The sequence below is a fragment of the Triticum aestivum genome, chromosome 6B (genome assembly GCF_018294505.1).
Source record: "Triticum aestivum cultivar Chinese Spring chromosome 6B, IWGSC CS RefSeq v2.1, whole genome shotgun sequence".
Classification (NCBI taxonomy): Eukaryota; Viridiplantae; Streptophyta; class Magnoliopsida; order Poales; family Poaceae; genus Triticum; species Triticum aestivum.
In genome coordinates, this window is record NC_057810.1 from 637,401,543 (window position 1) to 637,425,822 (window position 24,280).

The following is a 24,280-nucleotide window of genomic DNA, read 5'->3' on the forward strand; positions in this document are numbered from 1 at the left end:
TAGCAGCATGTCACTGTGATCAATCCACGCAAGGAGGTCGCGACAACGCCTCCACATGTGCCACGTGGCTTCATGAACTATAAGAGAGACACTGTGTAGCGTGCCATTGGAATTCTAATTTACGTGTTTTACACATACTCGAAGTACTAGTAAGGTACACGTGCATTGCATGCATCAGATTTTGCAACCAAATTATGAATAAATACCACACTATAGCATGTAAGCTCTGAGTCATATATGCCTGATGTAGCCCTTCATTAATTCTTATAGTTCATCTCATTCAAAATCAATTAGTTTTTATAAAAAAGCTAAGAACGCGGGAATAGGAAAAACATGGGATTATAGTGGAATGTCATCTTGAATCCTACAGGATTATACGAGTGTTCGATTGTGCATAGAAAAAACAAAAAAAAATTCAAAGAGGTTTGAGTGGATAGGATGTTTCCTATGAAATCTAGTGCAAATGAATCATATGGAAAAATTCCTATGGTTTACAATCCTACGAATCAAACAACCAAGATAGGAAAAATTCCTAGTGATTAGAATCCTCCAAAATTCCTTTGAGAATCCTTTGAATCAAAGAAGCCCTTAATCTATTTTATGATTCATGGAATTGTGCGTTGTAAAGCATAAAGTAAAAACAAATAATGTCAATTTAACTAGAAAAAAAGTTGGGCAATTATGATACAGAAGATTCTAGAACAAAAGAGAACCACTGTTGTTTTGAGGTTTGTGCATTATGCTTAAGTTCAACCATGGAGTCTGCTAGATTGTACATGTGGAAAAATCCGGTGGGGGGCTAGAAGATGGTGCGAGGGGCCGAGTGGAGGGAGACTATGAAGGAATGCACAAGTGCGAGATCGATATTTAGAGAGAGGGAGCGAAAACATGCGCTGTTGCGTGCAGCAGCGGAGCCATGAAAAATAAATGAGCTAGGGGGCCAAGCATTGCTAATCCTTTACGAGGAGGGTCAATTCATGAACTTAAACCATTTTTAGCAGCAATTGTCTAATGATCACATTCATACTAGCCTCGATATATAGTGATGTTAGGGGGGGCAGGGCCCTTACTGCCCCTGTCTTCGCCATTGTGCACGCGTCTGAGAGATGAAGCGGAAGGCATGGATGATGAGAGGGGGACGTTGGATATATATATATATAATGTGGGTGTATTAGCTATATATGTTAATCCTATATAGAGAGGTATAGATTGATCGATGTGTACGTGGGAAAGAGGGTGAGACCTCACTGGATATATCGATTGATCGGTTTGTGTGGAAAACTATGAAATACCTAGCTATATACACACATACATAGAGGAACATCGATCGTTGTGCATGCATGCGTGAGAGATAAACAATGCCCGATATGATGGAGAGGGGGATGTGTGTGGGTGTGTGCCTTCATGGAAGACCGACCTGAAGAAAAAGATTGCATGTGTGCGATGGATAATGCCGACGGGTAGTGTGTGTGCATGCATGCACGAGGGAAAGTTAGTGGTACAATTATAAAGAGAAGACGACTGTGTGGGTGTAAAATACTAGGTGAGGTCATAATCAATGTAAAGTTGAATTCAAATATTTGAATAAGAGATCCTGATGTTTGAAACCCATGCATGCATGAATATAACATAGATCTGCATGGTGTGGTTTGGAAACGAGCATGTTGTAATGTATACACATTGAACAAGGTCAGACTGATTTGAATTTGAGATACCGATGGCATACATCATTTGGCCACGTCGCATCCGTGCATGGACACACTATTCTAATTGGAGATGATGGGCGGCTTTCGCATCACATATCTATATCTATACCCCTATATATATACTATATTTTATATTTTTTTATATTGTGTGAGGGTAACTATAACTTTGATAGATGGTCGTTGGATGAGGAGAATCCGATGGTCCAAAGATGGCAAATTTGAGCACTACTGGCCGTTAGATATCATCTAGATTCCACCAGATTTCGCCACATGTATAATTTAGAAGACTCCATGGTTGAACTTAAGCATAATGCACAAACATCAAAACACAAGCACTTCTTATTTGTTCTAGAATCTTCCGTATCAGAATTGCCCAAATGTTTTTCTACATGATTTGCCATTATTTATTTTTGCTTTATGTCTTACAATGCACAATTCCATGAATCTTAAAATAGATTAGCTTTCTTATAAAAACTAGATGATTTTGAATGAAATGAGCTATAAAAATTAAACGAACATCTAAATCATGCATATATGACTCAAAGCTTACATGCTATAATGTGGTATTTATTCGAAATTTGGTTGCCAAATCTCATGCGTGCAATGCACGTGTACCTTACTCTAGTCTAAATGGTGTTTCTGTGTGTGTTGTGCGTGTTCAGGTGCAAATTGTATTTTTTTTGGGTACACGTTAAGCTTGTTCTTCTGAAATTTGAAGCAGCGCCTTGTTATGCTGAAAATTCAAGCTAGCGTCTCTGTCTATCGTGCTGCGAAACTCCTGCCTCTTCAACCCGCGCCTTGTTATCCCGAAATATTTAAAATATATCTTTGTCTCGTTGTGCTCCGACAACTCCCTCCATCTCAACGCGCGCCTTCCTATTCTGAAATTACAACGCGCGCAAACTCCCACCTCCTGTGAAATCCCGACACGTGAAATGACCGTGGTACCCCTGAACCGAAAGAACCACCTCAAATCAGTGGGGGTACTTTCCTAACTTACCCCACATTTTGGACAAGCGTGTCCCTAAGCATGGTTCCCCATCCGCCCACCCATTCGTACACCGAGGCCGCGAACACCCGCGATGAAACCCCACACCCTGCTCCGTCTGCCACGCAGCCGGAGCCTCTTCCCTGACAACATTGTCCACAGCAACACCTCGACGTCCCTCATCCACCGTAGCGGATGAGGATCCGTCATCGATCTCGTCATCCCGCCGGTTCAGCCACCCCGTCCTCCACCTCCAAGGAGCTGCCCCGACGTTCCCCTCGTCTTCCGCGCCACCTCCATTCCCACACCGCTATCTTCACCTGCACCACCGAAAGAGCATCATCATCACCGTTTCCTTGGATGAAGCTGCGGCCTAATCAGCCCACCAAAGAGGTTGTACACTAATCGCCGCATTTTCTTCTTGATTCGATCTCACGGTGCTGCCGGCGCTCGGTCCCGAGCCGACACAGCGCGACTCCATCCATGACGGCGTCGCCGACCACTTCCTCCACGGCATCGCTCCCTCAGCGGCGGCGTCCACATAAGTAGGAGTTGCTGCTGCTTTAGCTCTCGCTCGCGCTGCTGCTCTGCTCTTGATCTCGGTCCCCTGCCTGGTCTGCTCTTGCTATTGCTTTTGCTTGCGTTGTTGCTCTCGCTCTTGCTCTTGCTTGTGATGCTGCTTCGATTTAGCTACACTTCAGTCGACTAAATCGACTTTTGGGTCAGTCGATTTTCAGGGGGTGGTGGTGGGGCTTGCTGGGGTGAAGGAAGAACCAGCCGCAGCGGGGAGGGGGGCTCACCGAAGAGGTACCCCACTATCTATCTTTGGGTTCAGGGTGGGGGCGGTGGTCGCCGGTGGTGGCGGGGCGGTGGCGTGGGATCGCCGGAGAAAAAGCTCGGCACGGGGGGCCTAGGGGGATGGCCGGGGCGGCGGTGGACCGGCGGTGGGGAGTGTTTTCGGGGCGGGCGGGGCAGCGCACCGCCGGCCGCGGGCTGCGGGGGGCTGCTGTTTGGCTGGTGGTAGCTGGCGGCTCAGGGGGGTGAGGTTGAAGATGAACCGCAGGCCCTTGATTTCATATCCAACGGCTGCAAAATCTAGTGACCAGAGATGAAAAGGTTAGTCGACCGACGTGTAGCCTCGCCTTGCTAGTGCGTTCAGTTTCGACGGCAAAATTCAGATTCGACGGCAAAATTTAGTTTCGACAGTTAAGTTTAATTTCGACAGTTAAGTTCAGTTTCGACAATTAAATTCAGTTTTGACAGTTAAGTTCAGAGATGAGCGGCTGATGTATTTTACATCTAGCACTTTGTGGTTATGTATTTTATGTCATGTATTGGAGATGTTATTAGAATTCCACTCAGGTTAATGTTGTTCATTGTCTCTCCCCTGCTTCAGCCTCGGCGTCGTACAACTCACTGGAGCTGCTCCAACGACAAAACCCTCCATCACAGCGGAGTAGTACCTCGGGCTCCATCTCCAAACGCCTAAGATCTTCTTCCCCTCCTCCGACAGCCAAGTCAGCCGGAGCATCCTCACCGGCCAACCCAATCACGCTGAGATCAACATGGCTTCGCCAAAGAGGTTGTACACTTATTGCATCTCTTTTTTACTCTACATGTTATATATATTTTCCACTGAGCACTCGTAGTAACGGGAAATACGGTTATTTTATCCTACTATAAGACAAGCAGTGAGGTACCAGGCAACTTAGCTATCCATGATGGACTCTCTTGAACGCCATCATTATTTATCTCTGCGTGTTTGAGCTGTGCATTTGTCGTTGGGCCTGGGAGTTGAGCTAGTATGGCAGTGGCCTGGGTCCAAAGTAATAGAAGTAGCACAAAAACATTTTTTTAGTGTAGGATTTTCCTTGATCAAGCCTGCCTACTAGAATCGCCAATGCTTGAAAGGAAAAGTGAATGAAAAACATAGGAATTGGAAAGTTTCCTATTGTACTACTTTTCATGAATTTTGTGCAAAGGAATGGAGCAAAGAAAAACTGTAGGATTTGTTCCTTTAGTGTCTCCTTGAAAGAAAAACCGTAGGAATTCTAATTTCCACTTCTCCTCCTTTTCATATTCCTATTCATCAAGCACAAGACTAAGAGATAGTAGCATAATAGCATTATAACCGTACATTTTCTTGTAGTTTGACTTAATCTCACCATGCTTTTTTGCATCCTGTGATCTTCCAATTGTTGTGAATCAAACACCCAGATTGGTAGAAATCCTGTGTTTTTAAATTCTCTGTTTTGCACATGCATTCCTATCCTATTCCTGTCTATTTCCTATCCCTGCATTGTTAGAATCCTCAAATTCAAACAAGCCCTTACTCAATTACTTCTATTACAGATATGTGTCAAATAAAACCTTGTGTGGTTTGTCCTACTCCTGCGGCGCTGTGTTCCACCCCAGCTCAGCTGCTCCAACAACGGAAGGGTTCACCACAGCAGGGATCCTCTCTCTAGACTGTCTTTCGCTGCCTCAGATCTTCTTCCCCGCCGCCGGCAGCCATGACAACTGCATTACCATCATCAACTGAGCAGATGACCTTGAGGACTACACGGGTCCGCAAGAGAGGTCGCACTCTTCCATGTCTTCTTACGTTATGCGTCTCTTAATATGATGACATGCTACATTATCGTCGTGTTCACCTATTAGACTCCGAGTCAGGTCCAAACTAATGCTGAAACTTGAGTTTTTAAATGGTTGTGGGGTACATATTGGGGCAGCAATCAGTACTATCTGTCTACTATCTGGTTAATCTCCGATGTCTACTATGAGTTTCATGTTGGGTGCAAACAAACATTAAAGGAGCCATTATCTGTATTTTTTAACTAAAGCTATTATCTGCCTGCTATCATTGGTTTTGGGTCTATCCACAGTTTGCTACCATCACTCTGGATTTGTGCATGCACTCCTTACATAATCTCACTATGTTTTATTCCTATGCATGCCAGTTATTGTACACAATGGAACTGATCATGTAGAGCAAAAGAGACGAGCCTTGTGTGGCAATAAAATTTCATGTAGACGTCGTTCCATGGTGGGCGCAAAGGCAACCCCCCCTCCACCCATTTCGGATCATAATCAAGAGGAAGATAACTGTTCTGAGGGGGATTCAGAAGGAGAAGACCACTCCTATTTACCCCATGAGATCTTCGCTCTAACTTGGCATGCTGATGTTGGTAATATCATGCATATGGTGCCTTGCATTGCTTACTGTATACATTAAAGATGTCATCTGCTTAGTTTAGACATGCTTTGTGTCAATGCCATCTGTTTAGTTTCTTTATCGTATATGTGAATCATGCAATGCCATCTTGTTTAGCCAGGCATCATATATGTGAATTTTGCAATGCGACCCTGGTTAGCCAGTCATCTTATATGTGAATTATATCATGCCATCATTTTTTTATTACGTATTAAATTTGTCAACAATTTTAGTACATTCAATTACTCTTCCTGTGCATCAGCCATTCGGCACGGTCATGGAAAAATCTGGAGTGGAAACAAGGTCTTCAGAGCAGACAATGTTATCTGACAAAGCGCATGTCTTGCTGGTTACCGATAGCTCCTCAGAGGAGGATTCAGAGACAGATGACCAGTCATATTCCCCCCCCCCCCGAGGTGCATGCCCTAACTTGGCAGGGTTATGTTGCTCATATCGTGTGTATGGTATCTTGCATTGCTATGTCATTTTCTTAGTTTAGACATGCTTTGTGTGAAAGCCACATGTTTAGTGTCTAATTACCATATATGTGAATTATGCAATGCCATCTTGTTGCAAGACATTATATATGTGAATTATGCAATGTTATGTTGTTGCAAGGCATTATGTATGTGAATTATGCAATGCCATGCTGTTTAGGCAAGCGTCATATATGTGAATTATATCATGCCGTCCTTTTTTTTGTATTTCTCATTGCTTTTGTCGACAATGTTTGTATATTCAACTGCTCTTCCTGTGCATCAGCCATTTGAATTGGTGATGGAGAAATCTGGAGTGAAAACAAGGTCTTCGGAGCAGTCAATGCTACCTGCTGAAGCAGATATCTTGCTGGTTATAGATAGCTCTTCAGAGGAGGATTCAGAGGCAGATGACCAGTCCTATTATCCCCCTGAGGTGTACGCTCAAACTTGGCAGGGTTATATTACTCATATAATGCATATGTTGTATTGCAATGCTTAGTTTTTACATCATATACACAATATTGAATGCCATCTCCTTAGTTGACACATCATATATGTGATTGCCCTATGCTCACTTCCTTAGTATATAATGTTGCGGAACATAGTAATTTCAAAAAAATTCCTACGCACACGCAAGATCATGGTGATGCATAGCAACGAGAGGGGGAGTGTATCTTCATACCCTTGAAGATCGCTAAGCGGAAGCGTTTGTCAGCGCGGTTGATGTAGTCGTACGTCTTCACGATCCAACCGATCCATGTACCGAACGCACGGCACCTCCGAGTTCAGCACATGTTCAGCTCAATGACGTCCTCGCCTTCTTGATCTAGCAAGACGGGCGAAGTAGTAGATGAGTTCCGGCAGCACGACGGCGTGGTGACGGTGTTGGTGAAGAACAATCTCCGCAGGGCTTCGCCTAAGCACTACGGAAACTATGACGGAGGATAAACTAGAGGGGACGGGGTTGCCGGCACACGGCTTGGTGTTTCTTGATGTGTCTTTGGTGCTAGCCCTGCCCCTCTATTTATATGTTGAGCCCTGGGGTCAAAACTTGGAGTAAAAGCCTCCTCAAAGTCGGTTTTGCCCGAAAGGCAAGAGTCCTACACGGACTCCAGGGCTAGATGCCAGGGTTCCCGGCGTCTTCCACCCAGACGCCAGGGTTCCTGGTGTCTAGCCTCTGGTCTCCGCGAAACTTCCTTTTGCACTTTCCAAAAGCCTCGTGGGCTTTCCCCTTTGGCCCAAATAACATGTTCTCGTACCCAAACATTTCGGGAAACATCCGGAACCTCTTCCGGTGAATTCCGGATCCCTTCCGGAGATCAAACACTATTATCCCATATATCAAACTTTATATCCGGACCATTCCGGAGTTCCTCGTCATGTCCATGATCTCATCCGGGACTCCGAACAACATTCGGTCACCAACATACATAACTCATATAATACTATATCGTCAATGAAACGTTAAGCGTGCGGACCCTACGGGTTCGAGAACTATGTAGACATGACCGAGACACCTCTCTTGTGAATAACCAATAGCGGGACCTGGATGCTCATATTGGCTCCTACATATTCTATGAAGATCTTTATCGGTCAAACCGCATAACAACATACGTTTTTCCCTTTGTCATCGGTATGTTACTTGCCTGAGATTCGATCGTCGGTATCTCAATACCTAGTTCAATCTCGTTACCGGCAAGTCTCTTTACTCGTTTCGTAATACATCATCCCGCAACTAACTTATTAGTTGCAATGCTTGCAAGGCTTATAGTGATGTGCATTACTGAGTGGGCCCAGAGATATCTCTCCAACAATCGGAGTGACAAAACCTAATCTCGAAATACGCCAACTCAACATGTACCTTTGGAGACACCTATAGAGCTCCTTTATAATCACCCAGTTACGTTGTGATGTTTGGTAGCACACAAAGTGTTCCTCCGGTAAACGGGAGTTGCATAATCTCATAGTTGTAGGAACATGTATAAGTCATGAAGAAAGCAATAGCAACATACTAAATGATCAAGTGCTAAGCTAACGGAATGGTTCATGTCAATCACATCATTCTAGTAATGATGTGATCCCGTTAATCAATTGACAACTCATGTCTATGGTTAGGAAACATAACCATCTTTGATTAATGAGCTAGTCAAGTAGAGGCATACTAGTGACACTATGTTTGTCTATGTATTCACACATGTATTATGTTTCCGGTTAATACAATTCTAGCATGAATAATAAACATTTATCTTGAAATGAGGAAATAAATAATAACTTTATTATTGCCTCTAGAGCATATTTCCTTCAGTCTCCCACTTGCACTAGAGTCAATAATCTAGTTCACATCGCCATGTGATTTAGCACCAATATTCATATCTGTATATGATTAACACCCATAGTTCACATCGCCATGTGACCAACACCCAAAGGGTTTACTAGAGTCAATAATCTAGTTCACATCGCTATATGATTAACACCCAACACCCATGTGACCAACACCCAAAGGGTTTACTAGAGTACTAAGGTGTGATCATGTTTTGCTCGTGAGAGAAGCTTAGTCAACGGGTCTGTCACATTCAGAGCCATATGTATTTTGCAAATATTCTATGTCTACAATGCTCTGCATGGAGCTACTCTATCTAATTGCTCCCACTTTCAATATGTATCTAGATTGAGACTTAGAGTCATCTGGATCGGTGTAAAAGCTTGCACCGATGTAACTCTTTACGATGGGCTCTTTTATCACCTCCATAATCGAGAAATATTTCCTTAGTCGTCACTAAGGATATTCTTGACCAATGTCCGGTGATCTACTCCTAGATCACTATTGTACTCCCTTGCCAAATTCAGAGCAAGGTATACAATAGGTCTGGTACATAGCATAGCATACTTTATAGAACCTATGACTGAGGCATAAGGGAATGACTTTCATTCTCTTTTCTATTTTTTGCCGTGGTCGAGATTTGAGTCTTTGACTGTTCCATTTTGCAACACAGGCAAGAACTCTTTCTTTGACTGTTCCATTTTGAACTACTTCAAAATCTTGACAAGGTATGTATTTATTGAAAAACTTATCAAGCGTCTTGATCTATCTCAATAGATCTTGATGCTCAATATGTAAGTAGCTTTACTGGGGTCTTTCTTTTAAAGAACTCCTTTCAAATACTCCTTTATGCTTTCCAAAAAAATCTACATAATTTCTGATCGACAATATGTCACTCACATATACTAATCAGAAAGGCTGTAGTGCTCCCGCTCACTTTATTGTAAATACAGGCTTCACCGTAAGTCCGTATAAAACTATATGCTTTGATCAACTTATCAAAGTGTATATTCCAACTCCGAGATGCTTGCACCAGTCCATGGATGGATCACCAGAACTTGCACATTTTGTTAGCATCTTTAGGATTGACAAAACCTTCTGGTTGCATCATATACAACTCTTCTTTAAGAAAACCATTAAGGAATGCAGTTTTGACATCCATTTGCCAGATTTCATAAAATGTGGCAATTGCTAACATAATTTGGACAGACTTAAGCTTCGCTACAGTTGAGAAAATCTCATTGTAGTCAACACCTTGAAATTGTCGAAAACCTTTTTTGCGACAAGTCGAGCTTTGTAGATAGTAACACTACTATCAGCGTCTGTCTTCCTCTTGAATATCCATTTATACAATATGGCTTGCCGATCATCGGGCAACTCCACCAAAGTCCATACTTTGTTCCCATACATGGATCCCATCTCAGATTTCATGGCCTCAAGCCATTTCGCGGAATCTGGGCTCATCATCGCTTCCTCATAGTTCGTAGGTTCATCATGGTCTAGTAACATGACTTCCAGAACAGGATTACCGTACTACTCTGGTGCGGACTGTACTTTGGAAGACCTACGAGGTTTTGTAGTAACTTGATCTGAAGTTTCATGATCATCATCATTAGCTTCCTCACTAATTGGTGTAGGAATCACTGGAACTGATTTCTGTGATGAACTAATTTCCAATTCGAGAGAAGGTACAAATTACCTTATCAAGCTCTACTTTCCTCCCACTCACTTCTTTCGAGAGAAACTCCTTCTCTAGAAAGGATCCATTCTTAGCAACGAATGTTTTGCCTTCAGATCTGTGATAGAAGGTGTACCCAACAGTTTCCTTTGGGTATTCTATGAAGACGCACTTCTCCGATTTGGGTTCGAGCTTATCAGGTTGAAAACCTTTTTCATATAAGCATCGCAACTCCAAACTTTAAGAAACAACATCTTAGGTTTACTGCTAAACCATAGTTCATACGGTGTCGTCTCAACGGATTTAGATGGTGCCCTATTAAACATGAATGCAACTGTCTCTAATGCATAACCCCAAAACGATAGTGGTAAATCAATAAGAGACATCATAGATCGCACCATATCTAGTAAAGTACGATTACGACGTTCGGACACACCATCACATTGTGGTGTTCCAGGTGGCATGAGTTGCGAAACTATTTCGCATTGTTTCAAATGAAGACCAAACTCGTAACTCAAATATTCGTCTCCACGATCAGATCGTGGAAACTTTATTTTTCTTGTTACGATGATTTTCCACTTCACTCTGAAATTCTTTGAACTTTTCAAATGTTTCAGACTTATGTTTCATCAAGTAGATATACCCATATCTGCTCAAATCATCTGTGAAGGTCAGAAAATAATGATACATGCCACGAGCCTTAACACTCATTGGATCGCATACATCGGTATGTATTATTTCCAATAAGTCAGTAGCTCGTTCCATTGTTCCGGGGAATGGAGTTTTAGTCATCTTGCCCAAAAGGCACGGTTCGCAAGCATCAAATGATTCATAACCAAGTGATTCCGAAAATCCATCTTTATGGAGTTTCTTCATGCGCTTTAGACCGATATGACCCAAACGGCAGTGCTACAAATAAGTTGCACTATCATTATTAACTTTGCATCTTTTGGCATCAATATTATGAATATGTGTATCACTATGATCGAGATCCAACAAACTATTTTCATTGGGTGTATGACCATTTGAAGGTTTTATTCGTGTAAACAGAACAACAATTATTCTCTGACTTTAAATGAATAACCGTATTGCAATAAACATGATCAAATCATATTCATGCTCAACGCAAACGCCAAATAACATTTATTTAGGTTTAACACTAATCCCGAAAGTATAGGGAGTGTGCGATGATGATCATATCAATCTTGGAACTACTTCCAACACACATCGTCACTTCACCCTCAACTAGTCTCTGTTTATTCTGTAACTCCTGTTTCGAGTTACTAATTTTTAGCAACCGAACAAGTATCAAATACTCAGGGGCTACTATAAATACTAGTAAGGTACACATCAATATCAAATATACCCTTGTTCACTTTGCCATCCTTCTTATCCACCAAATATTCAGGGCATTTCCGCTTCCATTGACCATTTCCTTTGCAGTGTAAGCACTCAGTTTCAGGCTTTGGTCCAGCTTTCGGCTTCTTCGCGGGAGTGACAACTTGCTTGCCATTCTACTTGAAGTTCCCTTTCTTTCCCTTTGCCCTTTTCTTGAAACTAGTTTTCTTGACAATCATCAACACTTGATTCTCTTTCTTGATTTCTACCTTCGTCGATTTCAACATCACGAAGAGCTCGGGAATCGATTTCGTCATCCCTTGCATACTATAGTTCATCACGAAGTTCTAGTAACTTAGTGATGGTGACTAGAGAATTCTGTCAATCACTATCTTATCTGGAAGGTTAACTCCCACTTGATTCAAGCGATTAAAGTACCCAGACAATCTGAGCACATGCTCACTAGTTGAGCGATTCTCCTCCATCTTTTTAGCTATAGAACTTGTTAGAGACTTCATATCTCTCAACTCGGGTATTTTCTTGAAATATTATCTTCAATTCCTGGAACATCTCATATGGTCCATGACGTTCAAAACGTCTTTGAAGTCCCGATTCTAAGCCGTTAAGCATGGTGCACTAAACTATCAAGTAGTCATAGCTAGCCAAACGTTCATAACGTCTGCATCTGCTCCTGCAAAAGGTCTGTCACCTAGTGATGCATTAAGGACATAATTCTTCCATGCAGCAATGAGGATAAACCTCAGATCACGGATCCAATCCGCATCATTGCTACTAACATCTTTCAACACAATTTTCTCTAGGAACATATCAAAATAAACATACGAAAGCAATAACGCGAGCCATTGATCTACAACATAATTTGCAAAATACTACTAGGACTAAGTTCATGATAAATTTAAGTTAAATTAATCATATTATATAAGAACTCCCACTTAGACAGACATATCTCTAGTAATCTAAGTGATCACGTGATCCAAATCAACTAAACCATGTTCGATCATCACATGAGATGGAGTAGTTTTCAATGGTGAACATCACTATGTTGATCATATCTACTATATGATTCATGTTCGACCTTTCAGTCTCCATGTCCCGAGGCCATATCTATATATGCTAGGCTCGTCAAGTTTAACTTGAGTATTCCGCGTGTGCAACTGTTTTGCACCCGTTGTATTTGAACGTAGAGCCTATCACACTCGATCATCATGTGGTGTCTCAGCACGAAGAACTTTCGCAACGGTGCATACTCAGGGAGAACACTTCTTGATAATTAGTGAGAGATCATCTTAAAATGCTACCGTCAATCAAAGCAAGATAAGATGCATAAAGGATAAACATCACATGCAATCAATATAAGTGATATGATATGGCCATCATCATCTTGTGCTTGTGATCTCCATCTTCGAAGCACCGTCGTGATCACCATCATCACCGACGCGACAGCTTGATCTCCATCATAGCATCATTGTCGTTACGCATCTATTGCTTCTACGACTATTGCTACCGCTTAGTGATAAAGTAAAGCAATTACAGGGTGTTTGCGTTTCATACAATAAAGCGACAACCATATGGCTCCTGCCAGTTGCCGATAACTCGGTTACAAAACATGACCATCTCATACAATAAAACATAGCATCACGTCTTGACCATATCAAATCACAACATGCCCTGCAAAAACAAGTTAGACGTCCTCTACTTTGTTGTTGCAAATTTTGCGTGGCTGCTACGGGCTTAGCAAGAACCATTCTTACCTACGCATCAAAACCACAACGATAGTTTGTCAAGTTGGTGCTGTTTTAACCTTCGCAAGGACCGGGCATAGCCACACTCGGTTCAACTAAAGTGAGAGAGACAGACACCCGCCGGTCACCTTTAAGCAACGAGTGCTCGTAGCGGTGAAACTAGTCTGGCACAAGCGTACGCGTAATGTCGGTCCGGGCCACTTCATCTCACAATGCCGCTGAACCAAAGTATGGCATGCTGGTAAGCAGTATGACTTATATCGCCCACAACTCATGTCACGCCCAATATGCGACCCTATCCAAAAGGAACTCAAAGGTCCCACCAAGGATAGACCCGCATATTGAAACACTTTTGCAAGGTGGATATCATTACATCAACATTACATAATAGATGGGGATACATACAATCAGGCATACAATGCCACAAAAATACATCATCACAATACATAAGAGCATCATCCGACTACGGATGAAACACAAACAGAAACTCAAACGACATCCACCCTGCTAGCCCAGGCTGCCGACCTGGAACCTATCCCCTGATCGAAGAAGAAGCAGAAGAAGAACTCAACGCAAGTAAGCATTGCTCTCGCGTCATGATCATCGCATGAACCTGTACCTGCAACTGTTGTTGTAGTAATCTGTGAGCCACGAGGACTCAGCAATCCCATTACCATGGGTATCAAGACTAGCAAAGCTTAATAGGAAAGGAAGGGGTAAAGTGGTGAGGCTGCAGCAGTGACTAAGCATATATGGTTGCTAACATACACAAATAAGAGCGAGAAGAGAGCAAGCGGAACGGTCGTGAAGCTAGCAATGATCAAGAAGTGATCCTGAACTCCTACTTACGTCAAACATAATCCAAAGACCGTGTTCACTTCCCGGATTCCGCCGAGAAGAGACCATCACGGCTACACACGCGGTTGATGCGTTTTAATTCGGATCTGGTGTCAAGTTATCTACAACTAGACATTAACAAATTCACATCTCCCTATAACCGCAGGCACGGCTTTTGAAAGATTATACCCTGCAGGGGAGTCCCAACTTAGCCCATGACAAGCTCTCGCGATCAACGAAGGAATAGACCTTCTCCCAGGAAGACCCGATCAGACTCGGAATCCCGGTTTACAAGACATTTCGACAATGGTAAAACAGGACCAGCAAGAGCGCCTGATGCGCCGACAATCCCGATAGGAGCTGCACATATCTCGTTCTCAGGGCAACACCAGATGAGCAATCCGTACAACTAAAACTAGACCTCAAGTTTCCTTGAGGGGGCGCTGCAAAGGGCTCTAGTTCGGACCAACACTTAGACAAGCACTGGCCCGGGGGGGCTGAAATAAAGATGACCCTCGGGATGTGCGACTCCCAAGGGAAAAAGGGGTAGGTGAGGCAAATGGTAAAACCAAGGTTGGGGCTTGCTGGAGGAGTTTTATTCAAAGCGAACTGTCAAGGGGGTCCCATAAATCACCCGACCGCGTAAGGAACGCAAAATCCGGGAACATAACACCGGTATGACGGAAACTAGGACGGCAAGAGTGGAACAAAACACCAGGCAAAAGGCCGAGTCTTCCACCCTTTACCAAATATATAGATGCATTAATAATATAAGAGATATTGTGATATCCCAACCAAAATCCTGTCCACCATGGAGAATCTTCAACTTCACCTGCAACTAGCAACGCTATAAGAGGGGCTGAGCAAAGCGGTAACATAGCCAAACAATGGTTTGCATAGGAAAGGTGTCAAAGGTTAGAGGTTCATGGCAATATGGGATGGCTTGATAAACAGGTAATAGGTAGCGCAGCATAGCATAGAACGAAGCAACTAGCATAGCAATGATAGTAGTGAGATCCAGGGTAGCGGTCATCTTGCCTGAAATCCCGCAAGGAAGAAGAACGAGTCCATGAAGTAGACGAACCAACATAGTCGAACGAATCCTCACAAACGCAACGTTACCGGAACTAAGAAGCAACACCGGAAAGAAGCAATCAACATAGTAAACAACCATCACATAACCATGGCATGATGCACAATCAAGTATGATGCATGTTCAGTTTAAAGAGGCATGGCATGGCAAAGTGCAACAAACAATACTACAAGTTAAGTGGAGCTCAATATGCAACGAGTTGCATATTGACGAAACACCACATTGACATATTTAGTTTAATCTCGTTTCGGTACCCAACAATATTAAATGTTGATTAACATGGCAAGAGGTGAAGCATAATAAAGTCATCTATTTAGGCAAGTTTAAATGAGGCCGGAAATAACAAACAACAATTCCGGAAAATCCCCATGTGCAAATTATGGATTTGGTACTGTTCTGCCCTAAACACAATTTTAAGGTTGTTAAACAGGAAAATAAAGTGGACCATGTTAATCTAGGCATTTTTCCACCCCATTTACATATAAAGTTTATTTAAGATGGAGCTACGGTTATTTAGTTTTGAAATAAATCATTTTAACATGGCATTATGCAAAATAAACACAAACAGCAAGTTAACCATTTTAACATGGTATGAGAATGACATATTATTAATCTACACAAAATTCTAAGCATCTTTCATGTTTAAACCATTTTAATCCGATGCACGGTTAAAGAGTTATTATATGCATGATCTAGAGGGACTTTTCTGCAAAACTGGAAAAATCCCGGATAAAGCTAAAATCGCAGACGGGAAAAAAAACAGCAAAAGGCCGAATCTGGAGGGCGGACTGGGCTGCTCACCCTGGGCTCTTGGCCCGGCTAGGTGGAGAGGGGCCGGCTGGGCTGGGGCACTGGTCCGGCGGCCTGGTGCTGCTGGGCCGAGGCCCACGTGGGCGCGGTGCGGGCGTCGTCCTCCAGGTTCAGATCGGCCGCGAGCAGGACCAGGGGCGGCGGCGGCCGGCGGTCAACGGCGATGGGGAGGCACGGGGAGGCCGGGACGGGGCCACAGGTGGCCGGATCCGGAGGAGGTCGTGGCCGGGGACCCGTTCCCGGTGATGGCGAGGCCAGCCGGCGACGGGCGGAGCTCCAAGGCGGCGGGGACCTGCGGGGGAAGGAGAGAGAGAAACCATGAGGGAAAGGGAGAAGGAAGGAGAAAGAAGGAGAGGGCGGCGGGGTTCGGCCTGGCAGGGCACCGGCAGGGGCCGGCGAGGGCGGACGGCGGCGAGGCCTGACGCGGAGGCGGCGGCGAGCGCGGGGCGCCGGAGTGGCGCGACGGCGAGATCCCGGTCTCGGGCGACGGAGAGAGGTTCAGGGAGCCGGGCGACGTGCTCGGGCGCGAGGCTCGGGCGGTCGGGCCCTGGGCGGCCCGGGGCAGGCTCCCCGTGGGCCTGGCGGGCCGCGGCTGCGGGAGAGCGGCTGGGGACAGGTGGCGAGCGAGGAGTGGGCGAGGGAAGCTTCTGCAACGGCGCCGGCCAGTTGGGTGGCGCCAAGTGGCGGCGGCGGGCTGGCAGCGCCAGATCCGAGGGAGGGAGGCTCTGATTTCGAGGAGGGAGGCGGCTGGGAGGTAGGGGAAGGCTAGGGATGCACAAAATGGAGAGAGGGGGGGTCTTTAAATAGCAAAAGAGGCTAGGGTTGGGGGTTTTGGGGGCTTTTCGGAGCGTACGATCGCCATCGAACGGCTCCGGAGCGGAGAGGGACTAGGTGGCTGCAGGTGGGCTGTGATGAGAAGCCTCAAGCTGAGAGGATAGGAGAGAAGAGAGGCCCGGCAACAGTTTCGGAGACCGAAACGTCCGACGATTAAACCGACTATATCGCGGTTATAAATATAACGGTTGGGCAGTCAAACGGACTCCGAATGCGACGAAACTTGACAGGCGGCCTGTCTACACTATAATAAGACCGCATGACAAGTTGCATCCCATTCCGAGAACATTTTTATGCCACTTATAAAATAATATTTCGGAGGTGCCGCGGGCGCGTGCGAGTGTGTTGGGGCTCGGAATGGACAAGGGAGAGAACTGGCGGAACCCGAACGGATGCAAGTTTTATGAAAACGATGCCGATGCAATGCACATGATGCCATGAGATGAGATGCATAACAAGAACAAAATGCAAAACAACAGACAAAACCCAACCACGGAGGAAAATAACATATCACATCTCCGGAAAAGGCAAGAGTTGGAGTTACGAATATGGAAAGTTGTATCCGGGGCGTTACAACACTCCACCACTACGAGAGGATCTCGTCCCGAGATCTAGGATGGCACCGGAGGGAAAAGGAAGAGGAAGATAGACGGTAAAACTAAGTTGCTTCTTCGACCAAAGAGTGAAACCAAAGAACCTTGAGAGGTTGAGCAATTAGAGATGAACGAGATTGCAAACAATCCGTTAGAAAAGAGGAACAAGGAACATTACGATAACTTGAAGGTTGCAAAGACATGAATCAAGAGTTTAATGGACAAGATAGAATTGAAACCACTCTGGTTGAAACGAGATAAGAATTAATAAGAATGATATAATTTTGACAGCACTCCGACTGTAAATGGAAGAAATTGAACATGAACTTGAGAAGATGGGAAGATACTTGATGAAATCCAACAACACACTGCCTCCGGAAGTATTGAAAGAATGGCATAAAGGGTAAGAAGGATTTCAGACAGCACTCAGGTTGAAAAGAGAGGCAAAACTTGATAAGATGAAAGAACTTGAATGAGAACACAACACTCCGGTTAAATGGATAAGCACGAAAAGAACATGATCTTCACAATTCGAGATGATGAGTGAAGAGCACAACATCACAATGCCTCCGGAACGAAAGAATAGAAGTTAGATTGTTGTGATAAAGGGACGGAGAAGGAAATGACAACTCCTACCACAATTGAATTTGGAAAGCATCCTTGCAAAGAAGGATTGAACGGAGTTGTTGGAAAATCAACAACGAAAGGCACAAGCTTGTTGTGGGCTTATGGCAAACATCTCAAAATGATGAGGTGACAACCGGCCACTAACGAAAAACAATTGATTTGACTGAGAGCACAAAAGAGATGAAAAAACTTCTTCGCCGAGATGAGAAGGATAAAATTGGATCATTGATAGGCACCACAATAGCAACATTCCTTAGGGAAGGCTTTAGGTGAAATATGACACAAGATAACTCCAGCAAAGAGATTGATGGATTTAAAATACCTCATTCTTGAAAACAATATGAATCATGAAACACGAACTCAAATTGTCAAGAATGACATAACACCGCCTCAAGAGATAAGGTAGAAGGAATTGCACTTTGGAATGCAAGATGAAGAATGCTTGAACTCCTCAAAACAAAACATGTGTTGAGCACCATGTTCATTTTGAAGTATGGCTTGACGGATCATAGCTTCGAGAGAAAACTTGAGGAACAATTGAAGAATGAAAGAATCCTTGACGAACCACCATGTAGAGCCTCCATGAAGAACTCTAGTAATGAAAGGATGATAGAAAGAAAGAGAAGTTGAAAAAAAACAAGGTGAAGCCTTGCGATGATTTAGATGGAGCTTTACGACGATATTACCAAGAAAACTTGGAACTCCAGAAATAAAAGAATTGAATCACCTCGAGGAAATAAGAATAAGATTTACTGTATGCTTAACCTTCATCAAATTCAATTGATGATAAGCAATGGATTTGGCATACTTCTTATTCTCGTAGAAAGGATGGATTAAGATAGATATAGTGCAAACTTGAGAAGGTATTGATGGAGCCACTAGTGGGGTTTGGAAACAACGAATGAATTGATATGATAACGAAGGAAGAGAAATCTGGAATGAACCACCGTAAGGATTGAAAACGAACGAAGTAAAGGGGTGAATCACCAGATAGAATTAGAGAACGAATGATGATACTAGAGGGAATTTGATACAAGAGAACAAAGAGATCACGAGCTGATTAGAGAATACTTGAGCAATGCACCGGTAAGATTTGGAGAACGGGAGCTGAAAGCTTGAATGAATAATTCCGAGATGATGGGCTATGGAGAATCAATCTGAAAAGACTCTTGAATTTCTCCGGATGGATGAAAAAAAATTCTCACAATCGAAAACAATTATGAGAGGATGGCATCAAGCTAGAACCATGAATCTTGAAGAGAATGGACCAAGATTTAGAGGAAACACTTTTTTGGTCTTCAAATGTTGAGAAAGATGATGAGAACCACCATGAATTGTTGAGATACTCCGAAATGAAGAAAAGAAAGGTTGAATCAACGATGGAAAGAATTTGAAAGCGATCTTGGAAAGGCATCTGACTGATGGGATCCATTCTTACGTCACCCTTTGAAATGAATTGAGAATAACTCCGGGGGAATTAGAAGAGTCAGGTAAGATCCCGGGAAAAGACCTGTGGGTTAGGGCCCACTCAAAAGATACACCGTTGAACGATTGATTGAAAGGGGGGATTGCACTGATTGAATTAAATGGCTCAAAAGAGATAACAACCTCGAGATATCTAAAACAGATTAGGAATGATAACACGAATCTTCCGAGATATCTTCAGCACATCGGAACAAATGGAAAGCGAGAGATGAGTGATTGAGAGGTGCACCGGCATGAGAAAGCATTTGACACGAGGAAAGGAATATGATCAACACTAAAAGCTTGAATTGGATCCACCGGAGAAGAATACGAGAATGAAGAATGATGAACTTGAAACTGTTCAGCATCTTCATGGGAAAACACTGGATAAGAACATTGAAAAAAAAGAATGAAGAGACTTCCCACAAATAAAAGGATACACGATTAAGAAATCTGAGTCCTTAAAGAAAAAGGGTGGGAGGGTGGGGAAAAACAAAGACAACTTGGGATGAACGAAACAAACACCATTGAGAAAACTTAGAATTGATCTTGCGGATGTTGAAAATGATCGGATCCACTTGAAGAGAAGCACACCGGTTGGAAAAGAATTGACATGATAACCTCAGTGATCAAGAAGGAATAGAATTCACATAGAAATAGGAGAACACCGTTTAGGAAAGGTATGGATTCAACTTTTGACTTCGAAGCAACTCGAATACCACAAATAAAACAAAACAAAGGATTTGGCTTGTAGAATAAGCCGGAACAAATATATATGATAGAGATTTACCCAATCCCATATCATGCATCTGTCGGAAAGATATTCTAGGAGCTACTTGAATTCCCACCTATAAAACTCCCGAAACTTTCTGGTTATGCAATCTGGTGTTGGGGATACAGGGGAAGCAATATATCTCACCCAAACTAACAATCCCTACATCCAGCTGTATCCATCCGTCAACACATAACCAAGAAAACTTCGGAAATCATGTACCTCAACCTTCGAAAAGCATCCGTTATACGAGTTATGGCAATACTCCCGAACTCCCCAGTACTGGGTGACGTCGAGGTTATCTCACCAACAAGTGCATAAAAGAGATTTTCGATGTCGACAAAACTCAGGTATTCCAGAACTGCAACGATAAAATTGTGACGACAACACCTCGAAGCTCAACTCCCTGGGTCAATGCCACATAAATAGACAGGAGGCACCAAGAACAATGTTCTCGTCACAAAACCATCGGAACGATTCCGAGATACCCGTGTGATCCTAAAAAAAATTTAGTGAAATTTGAGGAGAGGAAAGTCAAAACATCTATGTCAGGAGACCTCACCAGAGTGACGAAGGGGCTGAGGAGTAAAAAGAATCCTACTCTCCGATATATATAATCCTAAGACTCAAAATAGTTTTATTCTAGACTCAACAACGACCAACAATCAAGGGGGCTCCTATGGTCGGTCGAGGCTCTGATACCAACTTGTCACGCCCAATATGTGACCCTCTCCAAAAGGAACTCGAAGGTCCCACCAAGGATAGACCCGCATATTGAAACGCTTTTGCAAGGTGGATATCATTACATCAACATTACATAATAGATGGGGATACATACATCAGGCATACAATGCCACAAAAATACATCATCACAATACATAAGAGCATCATCCGACTACGGATGAAACACAGATAGAAACTCAAACGACATCCACCCTGCTAGCCCAGGCTTCCGACCTGGAACCTACCCCCTGATCGAAGAAGAAGTAGAAGAAGAACTCAACGCAAGCAAGCATCGCTCTCGCGTCATGACCATCGCATGAACCTGTACCTGCAACTGTTATTGTAGTAATCTGTGAGCCACGAGGACTCAGCAATCCCATTACCATGGGTATCAAGACTAGCAAAGCTTAATAGGAAAGGAAGGGGTAAAGTGGTGAGGCTGCAGCAGCGACTAAGCATATATGGTGGCTAACATGCGCAAATAAGAGCGAGAAGAGAGCAAGCGGAACGGTCGTGAAGCTAGCAATGATCAAGAAGTGATCCTGAACTCCTACTTATGTCAAACATAACCCAAAGACCGTGTTCACTTCCTGGACTACGCCGAGAAGAGACCATCACGGCTACACACGCGGTTGATGCATTTTAATTCGGATCTGGTGTCAAGTTATCTACAACCGGATATTAACAAATTCCCATCTGCCTATAACCGCAGGCACGACTTTCGAAAGATTATACCCTGCAGGGGTGTCCCAACTTAGCCCATGACAGGCTCTCGCGATCAACGAAGGAATAGACCTTCTCCCAGGAAGACCCGATCCGACTCGGAATCCCGGTTTACAAGACATTTCGACAATGGTAAAACAAGACCAGCAAGACCGCCCGATGCGCCGACAATCCCGATAGGAGCTGCACATATCTCGTTCTCAGGGCAACACCGGATGAGCAATCCGTACAACTAAAACCAGACCTCAAGTTTCCTTGAGGGGGCGCTGCAAAGGGCTCTAGTTCGGACCAACACTTAGACAAGCACTAGCCCGGGGGGGGGGGGGCTAAAATAAAGATGACCCTCGGGATGCATGACTCCCAAGGGAAAAAGGGGTAGGTGAGGCAAATGGTAAAACCAAGGTTGGGCCTTGCTGGAGGAGTTTTATTCAAAGCGAACTATCAAGGGGGTCCCATAAATCACCCGACCGCGTAAGGAACGCAAAATCCGGGAACATAACACCAGTATGACGGAAACTAGGGCGGCAAGAGTTGAACAAAACACCAGGCAAAAGGCCGAGTCTTCCACCCTTTACCAAATATATAGATGCATTAATAATATAAGAGATATTGTGATATCCCAACCAAAATCCTGTCCACCATGGAGAATCTTCAACTTCACCTGCAACTAGCAATGCTATAAGAGGGGCTGAGCAAAGCGGTAACATAGCCAAATAATGGTTTGCATAGGAAAGGTGTCAAAGGTTAGAGGTTCATGGCAATATGGGATGGCTTGATAAACCGGTAATAGGTAGCGCAGCATAGCGATAGAACAAAGCAACTAGCATAGCAATGATAGTAGTGAGATCCAGGGTAGCGGTCATCTTGCCTGAAATCCCGCAAGGAAGAAGAACGAGTCCATGAAGTAGACGAACCAACGTAGTCGAACGAATCCTCACAAACGCAAGTTACCAGATCTAAGAAGCAACACCGAAAAGAAGCAAGCAACATAGTAAACAACCATCACATAACCATGGCATGATGCACAATCAAGTATGATGCATGTTCGGTTTAAAGAGGCATGGCATGGCAAAGTGCAACAAACAATACTACAAGTTAAGTGGAGCTCAATATGCAACGAGTTGCATATTGATGAAACACCACATTGACATATCTAGTTTAATCTCGTGTAGGTACCCAACAATATTAAATGTTGATTAACATGGCAAGAGGTGAAGCATAATAAAGTCATCTATTTAGGCAAGTTTAAATGAGGCCGGAAATAACAAACAACAATTCCGGAAAATCCCCATGTGCAAATTATGGATTTGGTACTGTTCTGCCCTAAACACAATTTTAAGGTTGTTAAACAGGAAATTAAAGTGGACCATGTTAATCTAGGCATTTTTCCACCCCATTTACATATAAAGTTTATTTAAGATGGAGCTACGGTTATTTAGTTATGAAATAAATCATTTTAACATGGCATTATGCAAAATAAACACAAACAACAAGTTAAACATTTTGGGATGAGAATGACATATTATTAATCTACACAAAATTCTAAGCATCTTTCATGTTTAAACCATTTTAATCCGATGCACGGTTAAAGAGTTATTATATGCATGATCTAGAGGGACTTTTCTGCAAAACTGGAAAAATCCCGGATAAAGCTAAAATCGCAGACGGGGAAAAAAACAGCAACAGGCCGAATCTGGAGGGCGGACTGGGCTGCTCACCCTGGGCTCTTGGCCCGGCTCGATGGAGAGGGGCCGGCTGGGCTGGGGCACTGGGCCCGCGGCCTGGTGCTGCTGGGCCGGGGCCCACGTGGGCGCGGTGCTGGCGTCGTCCTCCAGGTTCAGATCGGCCGCGAGCAGGACCAGGGGCGGCGGCGGCCGGCGGTCAATGGCGAAGGGGAGGCGCGGGGAGGCCGGGACGGGGCCGCAGGTGGCCGGATCCGGAGGAGGTCGTGGCCGGGGACCCGTTCCCGGCGACGCCGAGGCCAGCCGGCGACGGGCGGAGCTCCAAGGCGGCGGGGACCTGCGGGGGAAGGAGAGAGAGAAACCATGAGGGAGAGGGAGAAGGAAGGAGAAAGACGGAGAGGACAGCGGGGTTCGGGCTGGCAGGGCACCGGCAGGGGCCGGCGAGGGCGGACGGCGGCGAGGCCTGGCTTGGAGGCGGCGGCGAGCGCGGGGCGCTGGAGTGGCGCGACGGCGAGATTCGGGTCTTGGGCGACGGAGAGAGGTTCAGGGAGCCGGGCGATGTGCTCGGGCCCGAGGCTCGGGCAGTCGGGCCCTGGGCGGGCTCCCCGCGGGTTTGGCGGGCCGCGGCTGCGGGAG